This window comes from Aristolochia californica, unplaced genomic scaffold (assembly GCF_029961685.1).
Source record: "Aristolochia californica isolate CCGP_79_NKW_82.1479 unplaced genomic scaffold, dmAriCali1.0.hap1 SCAF_9, whole genome shotgun sequence".
NCBI classification, from domain to species: Eukaryota; Viridiplantae; Streptophyta; class Magnoliopsida; order Piperales; family Aristolochiaceae; genus Aristolochia; species Aristolochia californica.
This window is the reverse complement of record NW_027182290.1, coordinates 28,686,357-28,696,735: the sequence shown is the minus strand read 5'-3', so window position 1 is coordinate 28,696,735 and position 10,379 is coordinate 28,686,357.

Here is a 10,379-nt window from a genome sequence, read left to right as displayed (position 1 = left end):
CTTTATTATTGGTTATCTCTTTCTTGTATTTTTTTTTCTAATTCTCCTCGACAAGTTGGGGATTTATTTGTTCTGTAACAAGAGACCCAGCTTACACAAAATAATAGTGATAGAAGAAAAATCATTCCTAGGCATATGACAAAGCTCTATACACCAGTCAAAACGGTCATAGTTTAAAACACACTCCGCTCAATTTCAAAGGCGAAAAAAATAGCACAACAAAGAGACTATTGACTTTTTAAGGGTAGCTCAAATAAAAAACACCTCCTGTGTGAAGAATAAAAAAACTTGACTCAAGCTAGATGTTGGGCACACTCCTATTATTTTTAGGTAGTGAGTTTATAGGCATTGCTCTGAAGTGATTTTAACAAAAACAAATTGAAGAAAGTACTTTGAGGAATTAAGGGTGTGAATAAAAAGATAACAACTTTCATACTTTAAAAGGAATGAGGCGGACAATGCAGTTTTTCATACTTGATAAGGATGAATCATCTTCTAATTCTCTCTTTGATCTTCGATGGTCTGTTATGTATACGATAAGATATGTATCAATTAGTTTCCTTGATCTTCGATGATCTGTTTTGTATATTGTACATACCTTATAAATAAGAATATCCAGTAACTTCACGATTCATTGAGGATTATAGCTATACACAAAACTTCTCATGGTATCAAAGTTATTGTAATTTTCTACTTTGTCTACTCTACTTTCTACTCTGGTAATGAAAGGGTGATGGTTGGTAATGGTCAGTCACTTTCTATTTCTCACACAGGTTCCATTTCTACTCTTGTTCCCAACAACTCACTTATTTTATCCAATGTTTTAGTTGTTCCTGATATTAAGAAAAAACTTATTTCTAGCAGTCAACTTACAAAGGATAATAACTATTATGTCACATTTTCTCCTTCTGGTTTTACCATGCAGGATCGGGTCACAAGAGTCGTGTTGTGAGAATGGTATGTACATGCTCGATCAACATCATCATGCCCTTACTTCTGTCATTTCTTCCAATAAATTGCGCACCTCCGTTCATTTGTGGCATGCTCGTCTAGGTCACCCTAATTTTTGTACTGTTGACTCTCTTTCCAAGTCTGGTTTTATTTCCTGTAGTGATAAATTGATGGGTTTAGATTCACGATTATGTATTGGATGTAACCTTGGCAAGAGCCATCATTTACCTTTTTCCCTCAATAATATCGTTGTGATTTGCCCTTTGATCGCTTACACTGTGATTTATGGGGCCCTTCACCTGTCCATTCCACTACTGGGTTTCAGTATTATGTTGTGTTAATTAATGATTGTACCAGATTCAGTTGGTTTTTTTTCCATTAAAACACAAATCTGATTTTTTTTATACCTTTGTCAATTTTCAATGTTATGTTGAGACTCAGTTTTCTTCCAAAATTAAGTCCTTCCAATGTGATGGTGGAACTAAATTTACAAATAATAAATTTCGCTCTCACCTCACATCTTGTGGTATAGTGTTGCGCATTGCTTGCCCGTACACACCGAGTCAAAATGGGATTGCTAAACGTAAACATCGACATGTCACTGAAATAGGTCTCACCATTATGTCTCATTCCCGTGTTCCGTTGCTTCTTTGGGTTGAGGCCTTCTCGACAGTTGTTTATCTCATCAACCAACTCCCCTCACAGACTCTTGATGGTAAAATTCCCTATGAGCTCCTATTTGGTAAACCGCCCAACTACTTTATGCTTCACACTTTTGGATGTTTATGCTTTCCTTATTTGCGGGATTATGCTCCTAACAAATTATCTCCCAAATCCTCTTCTTGTGTTTTTTTAGGTTATAGCCCCCTTCACAAGGGATTTCACGGTTTGGACCGCAAGATACAACGTCTTTATGTACCTCTCCATGTCCAATTTTATGAAACTATCTTCCCTTATGTGGGTGATGATACACAACCTCTTCATAGTTCAACACCTTATATTACTTTCTCTGATTTTTTGGAGTCTAATAATAATAACGTGTCTTCTTCCTCACTGGACTTGTTACCTTCTTCTCCTGTTTCGAGTCATACTTTTTTGCCATGCAGTGATGATCTTGGTGATTCCTTCTCCCGGACATCTCCTACCGGGTCTACCGTCCCTTCTCCCAGTCCCCCCACCCCATCTACTGTCCCAATGGTTACTAGACGGAAAATTGGTATATTTAAACCCAAGGCATATCACGAGTTGATGTTTTCACCTTCTTCTCAGTTTTTTCAGGTCCTTCTGGCTACAAGAGCCTCGGGGTTTCAAATCTGCTGCCAAACACCCTGAATGGCTCCCAGCTATGGATGATGAAATTCAAGCTTTGAAGAAGAATGATACTTGGGATCTTGTACCTCACCCTATCAATCGTAATGTGGTTGGTTGTCGTTGGATCTTTAAGACCAAGCCCCGTGTTGATAGTTCCATTGAGCATCACAAGGCTCGTCTTGTGGCCAAGGGCTTCTCTCAGATTCATGGACTTGATTTTGAAGATACATTCAACCCTGTGGTACGTCCTACTAGTGTTCGGATTATTCTATCCATTGTAGTCACTTCTAGATGGCCCTTAGATCAATTAGATGTTAAGAATGCTTTTCTTCATGGTCATATTTCTACATGGACCAGCCACCTGGCTACACGGATCCGCAGTTTCCTCAGCATGTGTGCCGTTTGAAGGGTGCTCTTTATGGACTCCGCAGGCTCATCATGCTTGGTTCTAACGCTTCAGCTCCTTTTTTATGAAACTTGGATTTCTTCTCAGTCAGACTGATTCCTCTCTGTTTGTCCATCATACCACGACAGACACAGTTTATCTCTTGCTATATGTTGACGATATGGTGCTTACTGGCAACAATCCCGTTTTGATCAAGACCCTTATCACACGACCGTCCACAAAATTTTCTATGAAAGATTTGGGTTCTCTGCACTATTTCCTTGGTGTCGAAGTCCAACATAACTCTCAAGGCTTATTTCTGAGCCAAACCAAGTATGCCATTGATCTACTACAATGTGACATGGTTGAAGCCAACCTATTACTACTCCGTTTGTAGTTGGTCAACATCTCTCCACTGAAGGGAAACTATTTTCGGATCCTTTTTCAGTCACTTGTAGGAGCCCTACAATATTTGACCATTACTCGGCCTGATCTCTCCTTTAGTGTCAATTCAATTTGTCACTACATGCATGCTCCAACTAAAGACCATTTTCGAGCACTCAAACGCATATTGTGTGATGTTAAAGGCACGGTTCATCATAGTCTTCAGCTTCACCACACTCCCTCTCATGAGTTACTTGCTTATTCTGATGCTGATTGGGCTGGATGTCCTGATACATGTCAGTCTACCACTGGCTATACTATCTTCTTGGGAGCTAATCTTGTCTCTTGGTACTCCAAGAAACAGTCCACTTTTTCTCGCTCCAGTGCTGAAGCTGAGTATCGATCCTTAGCCGTTGCTACTGTTGAAGTTGCTTGGATTGTTCAACTTCTTCGTGATTTTCGTCTTCAATTGCCTTCCCCTCCAAAGATATTATGCGATAACAAAAGTGTTATTTTTATGGCGGTCAATCCTGTCACTCGGCCTTGTTTCAAGCATATTGCGATTGACTATCATTTTGTTCGTGAACTGATTACAAATGGTTCCTTAAAAGTTATTTTTGTTCCCTCACATCTCCAGCTTGCTGATTCTTTTACCAAGGGAGTCTCCAAGTCTCAATTCATTATTTTTTGTAATAAGCTTCACGTGATTCCTTTTGCCACGCTTAGCTTGAAGGGGGGTGATAAGGATGAATCATCTTCTGATTCTCTCCTTGATCTTCGATGATCTGTTACGTATGATAAAATATATATCAATTAGTTTCCTTGATCTTCAATGATATGTTTTGTATACTGTACATACCTTATAAATAAGAACATTCTGTAACTCACGATTCGTTGAGGATTATAGCTATACACAAAACTTCTCAATACTTCTATGTAAGAAGGAGGTTAACCTATAGATGGATAAAAAAGTGACCAAGTTTGACTCAAGAGGGAGATAAAAAAAATTCTTCTATGAACATGATGATTGAGGAAACTTAAAAAAAGATGTCTTTAATAATAAAGTTTTGATATGGAACATAATGATGGAAAGTTTCTAAAAATAGACTTCTCATATAAGGCAATTACCATTTAACACACCTTGACCAATTTGGAAGTAAAATATTCAAGAGATAAATTTTGGAATATGGGAGATTTAGGACACTAATATTTGGAATTTAGAATGGGGAAATAATACTTTCTATTTCCAATATTTCAGATTTTATAAAAAAAAAAGGAAACTAAACTCATAATGGAAATGACTTTTGTTAAGGAAACTAATTTAATATGAGATCAAACAAAAAGAAACTTTGAAGGAAGGAAAGATACTTAAGTTGGTAAAATCTTGATTAGTTTTTGAAAAAATAATAGGAAACTCACCCAACACTAGCAACTCAAAAAGTGAAGCATAAAAATCGGATTAAATTAAGATATTTGCATGCAACATACCTGGGATATATTTGAGCCAAGAGAATGCCTTGAGGCTGCATGCTTTAAAATAAAATAAAATATAAGAGGATATACATTAGCTTATATAATTAAAATTTTATGTCATCTCTATAAAAGTTCTCCTTATTTACTAGTCATGCCACCCCTACTTACGTGGGTGTCTTTTAATAGTTTCCCATCTAAATGCTTCCAAAATGTGTTTAGAGCATTCTCAATCCCTCTAGATACTTTCTCCAACGTTTCTAGAGCCCCAAGAGTTTATAAAAGTCCTTCCCTTGTCATTGAGTCAAGAAAACCTAAATCCCCTAAAAAGAGTTATCGCAATTCTTCTTGAACATTGATCACAAAATGATTAGTTCTATATCTTCCACTCATGTTGTAATGGTTATCTTGTCACAAAGACAAGTAAGCATTAGTCGTCCCCCAATTTTGGAATTGGGGATAGGGGTGACAAATTTCGATCATTTGACATGAACCTAACCCAAGTTATAAGGGGGTCTGGTTTAGGTTTGACATAAGGACCTGATGGGTCCTGGTTTAATAGATCAAAAAGTAAAAATTACACCAAAATGGTCTAGGTCAATGTATTTAAATTAGACTAAACATTTTGTTCTTTAGTTTTTGCAATTTTAAAAATTTGTTTATATCCTTTAAGTTTAAATTGTTATATATATATATATATATATATTATTTTTATTAATATTTAAATGGATTAACTCGAACACAAGCTAATAAGTGGATGATAAAAAAATTAAAGAAAGAATAAGCTACAATAAAATGATTTTTTAGAGAGAGAAAAAACAAGATTAATCATCATGCAATGAGATGTGTTCCTTCTCCCTGTTCGGAAAGAGCCTACAGACTGGTTACATTTAAGCCGGAAGCCTTCGTTCAGAAGAAAAAGTATTATAGAAAAAAGATTATTTTGGTGAAATGTAGGTAGATTGTCCGTTTTCAGGTGTCTGGACTCTGGAAATTGTCCAGATGATTGAGAAAAAAGATTATTTTGGTGAAATGTAGGTAGATTGTCCGTTTTCAGGTGTCTGGACTCTGGAAATTGTCCAGATGATGATGAAGTCCGTAGACTGTGGACAGATCCATGGTTCAACGCACCCAAGCTCTGAAGGGTCTCTTCTCTCCGCAAGAGCGAACCAGATCATGGACATGGGACCGCTTCGCATCAGCGACCCCAATCACTGGAGAGTAGTCGACTTCAATAGATAGATTGGCGCCAAAGATTGGGTTAGGCTAAGGCCGAGTAAACGCATTCGCCCTTCACTCGTATCTCTGTCCTCCGGACGGTCAAACTCGCTATCATTTTGCAGCAGCACGAAAGGGGACAGTTGGGAATGGCGGCAGCAGTCACGCTCACAGGTCTACATTTTCTCTGTTGCCGGAATTGTAGTTTCAAAGCTTCTAAAAAGACGCTCCAAAAAGCGATTTTCGTAGGCAAATGCTCGAAGAACATAGGAAAGGGATCTGGATTGTATTTTGCTCGGTCATCAAATCCCCAACCAGAACAAGATGATAACACAGAGACCACCAATGGTTTCCTTTCACCAGTTAGTATTTATTTTCTCTTCCTTTTCCCCCTCTCCAATTGCTGTTCTTGGGTTAGTTCTTTGTTAAGCGCTAGAGATTTTTTTTGTTCAGAACTGGAAACAGTAAGTCTCGGCTTCGTACCCGAGATGCATATAATGGGGCGGTGCTCAGAATTACTCCCTGAATATTTGTCTTGATTGCCCTGTTTCATATTCTCTTTAAAATTTAGCCAAACATTTTCAAGGCAGTAGTTATAAGGTGGATAATTTTTTGGGCTAGTCGGTGTAGTTCTAAGTGGTTGAGCAAAGAAATTGAATTTTCTATAGGAAAATTCGATACCATGTTTGTTTAGAAGAATATTGATTTTTTTTTTTTTGATTGGAGCAGACAATTTGCAAACAGAGTCAAACTGTTTGAACAAAACGAAAGTGGTCGTCCTTATCATACTGTTACTGTTTAATTTATTGCTCTCTGTTGTTCCGAAAAAATTATCTTTCTGGAAGCAGGGAGGAAGATGCCTTTTTCAGGTCACTGTTTAATTTATTCCAGCCATTTGCACTCCTTGTTTCTACCCTGCACCCAGAGTTAAAAAGATCTGTAGCTTCTAACTGAGATGGATGTGAAGCTTATTTTCCTTCAAAGTCTTTATTTTCTTTGTCAAATACATTTATGCCTCCGAAAAAATCAATCTCTTAAGGACTTCCCTCAAATATGATCTTCTTATAAACTGTCCAGTTTCAGCCTGTATTGGTTGTTAATTGAAACTGAGAAGACCCAGAAATGAGACTCTTGGTTGTTTGGTTCAATGGCCGGACCGGACGTTAACTGGAGATGATCAATAGTCGTCGTAGAATGAAAAAAAATAAAAAAATCTGAAACTTAGAATGATCCAGAAATAGTGCTAGTGTCACCTTGTGACATGATCAATAATCAAAGGTGGCTGATTAGCATCGTGATTGCCTCTGGCCTGTATTTTGCAGCACTGGAGATGCATCATACTTTCAGTTTGATGGCTATATCAATGGGCATGACATGCTTTGAAGACATGAAATTAAAAGGTCCTGTTCCTAGCAGTAAGGAGACGAGAAAGAAAACTTTTAGGCGTCATAGCCATCGAGAGATGAATTATGGAGGATAGTCAATTCGATTTACTATGGAGCAAAGTTCTTCTATTCCCCTTTTGGTTTTTTGGGTTTTCATGCAAGTTTTAACCGCTTTCAGCTCCTTTTAACTCTACTTAGTTGTGCACTTGACATCGTAGAATACTGAATGCTCATTTTCCAATCACATATTTTGGGGTCTGGCAAAAAAGAAAGCAAGATTGTCTCAATTCAGCAATGAAACTTAACTAAAAGTTTGGTCAATTGTCTTGATAGGAGATATTTTAATAGAATTGGACTCATCAGGAGTTAGGTTTACAATGAAGTCTTCAGGAGTTAGGCTTATAATGAAGTCTTCAGCCCCAGGCACACTTTTCTCTCACCAAGTCAACAATCACACGTAACTAAAAGCTTTTCAACTTTCTTACTAAGAGAAACTTTTGTAGGATTGGACTCACTAGTGAAATCTTCAGCCCCAGGCAGAAGTCTACCATCTAGGGTGGACCTGGACCTCCATTATGTCCTAAACATGTTTTTAAAATTCCCACTGAGTGAAGCTAAAAGGCTTGCTCAAGTCTTACTGTTTTCTCTTTGCATTTTGTGCTGTGTATAAGGAAGCATTTGTTATTCAACAATCAAATCCTCTCCTTGATGTTGATTGAGAAACTTGAAGCTTGTACTGAATGGGATCTGTTTTGAAGCTGATTAACTGCCAAAAAAGCACTTAATGTGTTAAGCTTTAATACCTTTTTTCTTTAAGAGCATGGGTGAAGGCCTGTAGAGATTTCTTGTTTGACTCGATTGTGTTTGTGTTGCTTCCAAATGGAGATTTCTCGATGTCGAATACTCATGCATCGACTGATTTTGGTGGTAAAAACAGGAGGATGTGCAATACTTGTGGAAATTGTTGGCAGGGTCTATTGGGGGTGCAGCTTTAATTAAATATGGGAGTGCTCTTTTCCCTGAGATAGCCAAACCAAACTTGCCAGTAGCTCTGCTCGTGATCTTTTTACCGGTTTTCGTGAGCGTTCTGCTTCTGATCAGGCAAAGTAGCACTAGAAACCAAAACGAGGATGCTCTCTAGCTCCTTGTGTTGTTCAAGTTTCACATTTGGGTATAAATCTTTGACTTTTTCATTTCCCCTGTACTTTTTTTGTGGTTGGAATTGCCCTTGGTGTCTTCTCTTGCTCAAAGCCATGAGCTGTGAACATTCGCTGGAAATTTACATCTTGTCGTCTTTGGGTATCACTGTCTAGGATTTGAATGTGCTAAATATATATGGTTATTCTCTATTTATTCTTATTGTGTATCATGCTTTATGATCATCTTTATTTTTTCTTAAATTCATTCATGAATGTCGTTCCAGCCCAGAGAAAAAGAAGTGAAATTTGAATACTGAAGTCCAGCCTCTAACATCTGGGCAAGAGATCAAAATTGTCATTTTCTAGATTGCTGTTGCATTCGGCAAAAAATTATACAAACAATTCTCTTGGACCTATTTTTACAGGATAATTGATACTTGTCACCGAAACTGAACTGTAAAAGGCCTTATCTGCTCCACTTTGTATATCATATCAGAGGAGGGATAATCCAATAGGAAAAAACTATTTGGTTCGTATTTTGGATCAACAGTGTCGATATCACAAATATTTACTAAAGTTGCTGCAATAGACACCAAAATCATCCATTTTTTAGAAGGTGTGCTTGAAAGTGGAAACTGAGCATCCAAAAGATGAACAGAAAATGAACTTTTCGACCCCTACTTTCCTTTTGCTTTATGAAGCACCGACGGAGACCGGAAAAACAAAGAGTCCTCTCTGAGAATCCAATGTGCAAGCCCGTAGTAAAACAACAATTTCGCTGGCCCGCACGCATGCAAGCTCCTCTTTTCTCATCAGGCTCCACCTCGATAGAAAAGGGTTTTCATCGAAGTGACGTCAATCTCATCTTCCACTGCTCTCTCTGATACAGCCTGAAGAATAACCTAGAATAGGAAAAACGTTAATTCGGTTTGACTCCTCAAAAGTTGAAGATCGAGGAGATCTTCCCTCTCCGTCGGATTCCTTTTCAATGTCTGAGCCACTTTTTTCTGTAGATTTTCACATCCACCCTTGGACCAATCCTTTCATTTCCAATTCGCGATTTCCATGACGAGACTGAAACAAACGAAAAGAAAATTATTTGCTTGCTCTCTCTTTCAATCCTGAAACGGAGAATTACATAAAGATCGGAGGCGGAAAGTGGAGGAGCTGCGCAGCTTTTGTAAGGAGGGGGATCCGTTTCAGGTAAAATCTGTATCGGTTGGACCACAACGGGTTGAGAGCGACGTGTCGAAAAACTAACAACGCGCGTGCAGATGAACAGTGGACAGGCACGATCATTAATGGGTCATCAATAATGGACTCTTTTTGTACTGTGATCTGAAGATATCATGGTAAGGGTGGGCCAGGGTGTGGGCCCGATCTGATCTTGTTCCATGTCCGGACCTAACTATTAAAATATTGCTGTCGGCCGCCATTCCATATGTGGTGCGTTAACGACTTTTACATGTGCACATTACTTACTAAAATCTACCTACTAAATCTTGCCAAATCTTAGGGCGTGGCAATTCCTCCATGCTCCTTGTGGTTCACGTAATTTGCTTTTCCCGCGTCCGGACCCCACCTCACATGAGAAATCTGCGCTGTTCCTTTTCTAGGCTGGCGCGAGCTCATCCTCTTTTTTCTTTTTTTTTTTTCACCTAATTCTTATTCTTATTGTTATTATTACTTATTATCATCATTATCCGTGGGTGAATCATGGATATTCGGTTGAGCCGATTTTGACATGTTTAGATGTGATTTCGACACGAGTTGACTTGACGAATCCATGAATGTCGTCAGCCGTTGATCCACTGGAGACTGACGGTTGGAGATGTCAAAAGTCCCGTGACCCTCTTACAGTGGACCCACTCAGAAAAGACAACGTCCTAAATTCGGATCTTCTTATCCGATTCGGACCTACTTTTGGCGAAAAACTACCCCAAGAAAATCGAAAGCAACAGGTAACGAATATTTCTGGTCATTATTTGGAATGACCATACTACCCTTCATCTCTTTTTCTTTTGGCTCGACTCTTGTGAACGGCCATTTTGGGGGCATTGAAGTCATTTCATTGATTACCCGTGGCTTTAAATATCCATTTTCGGGGAAAACGAGAACCGCATTAGCCGCAACATT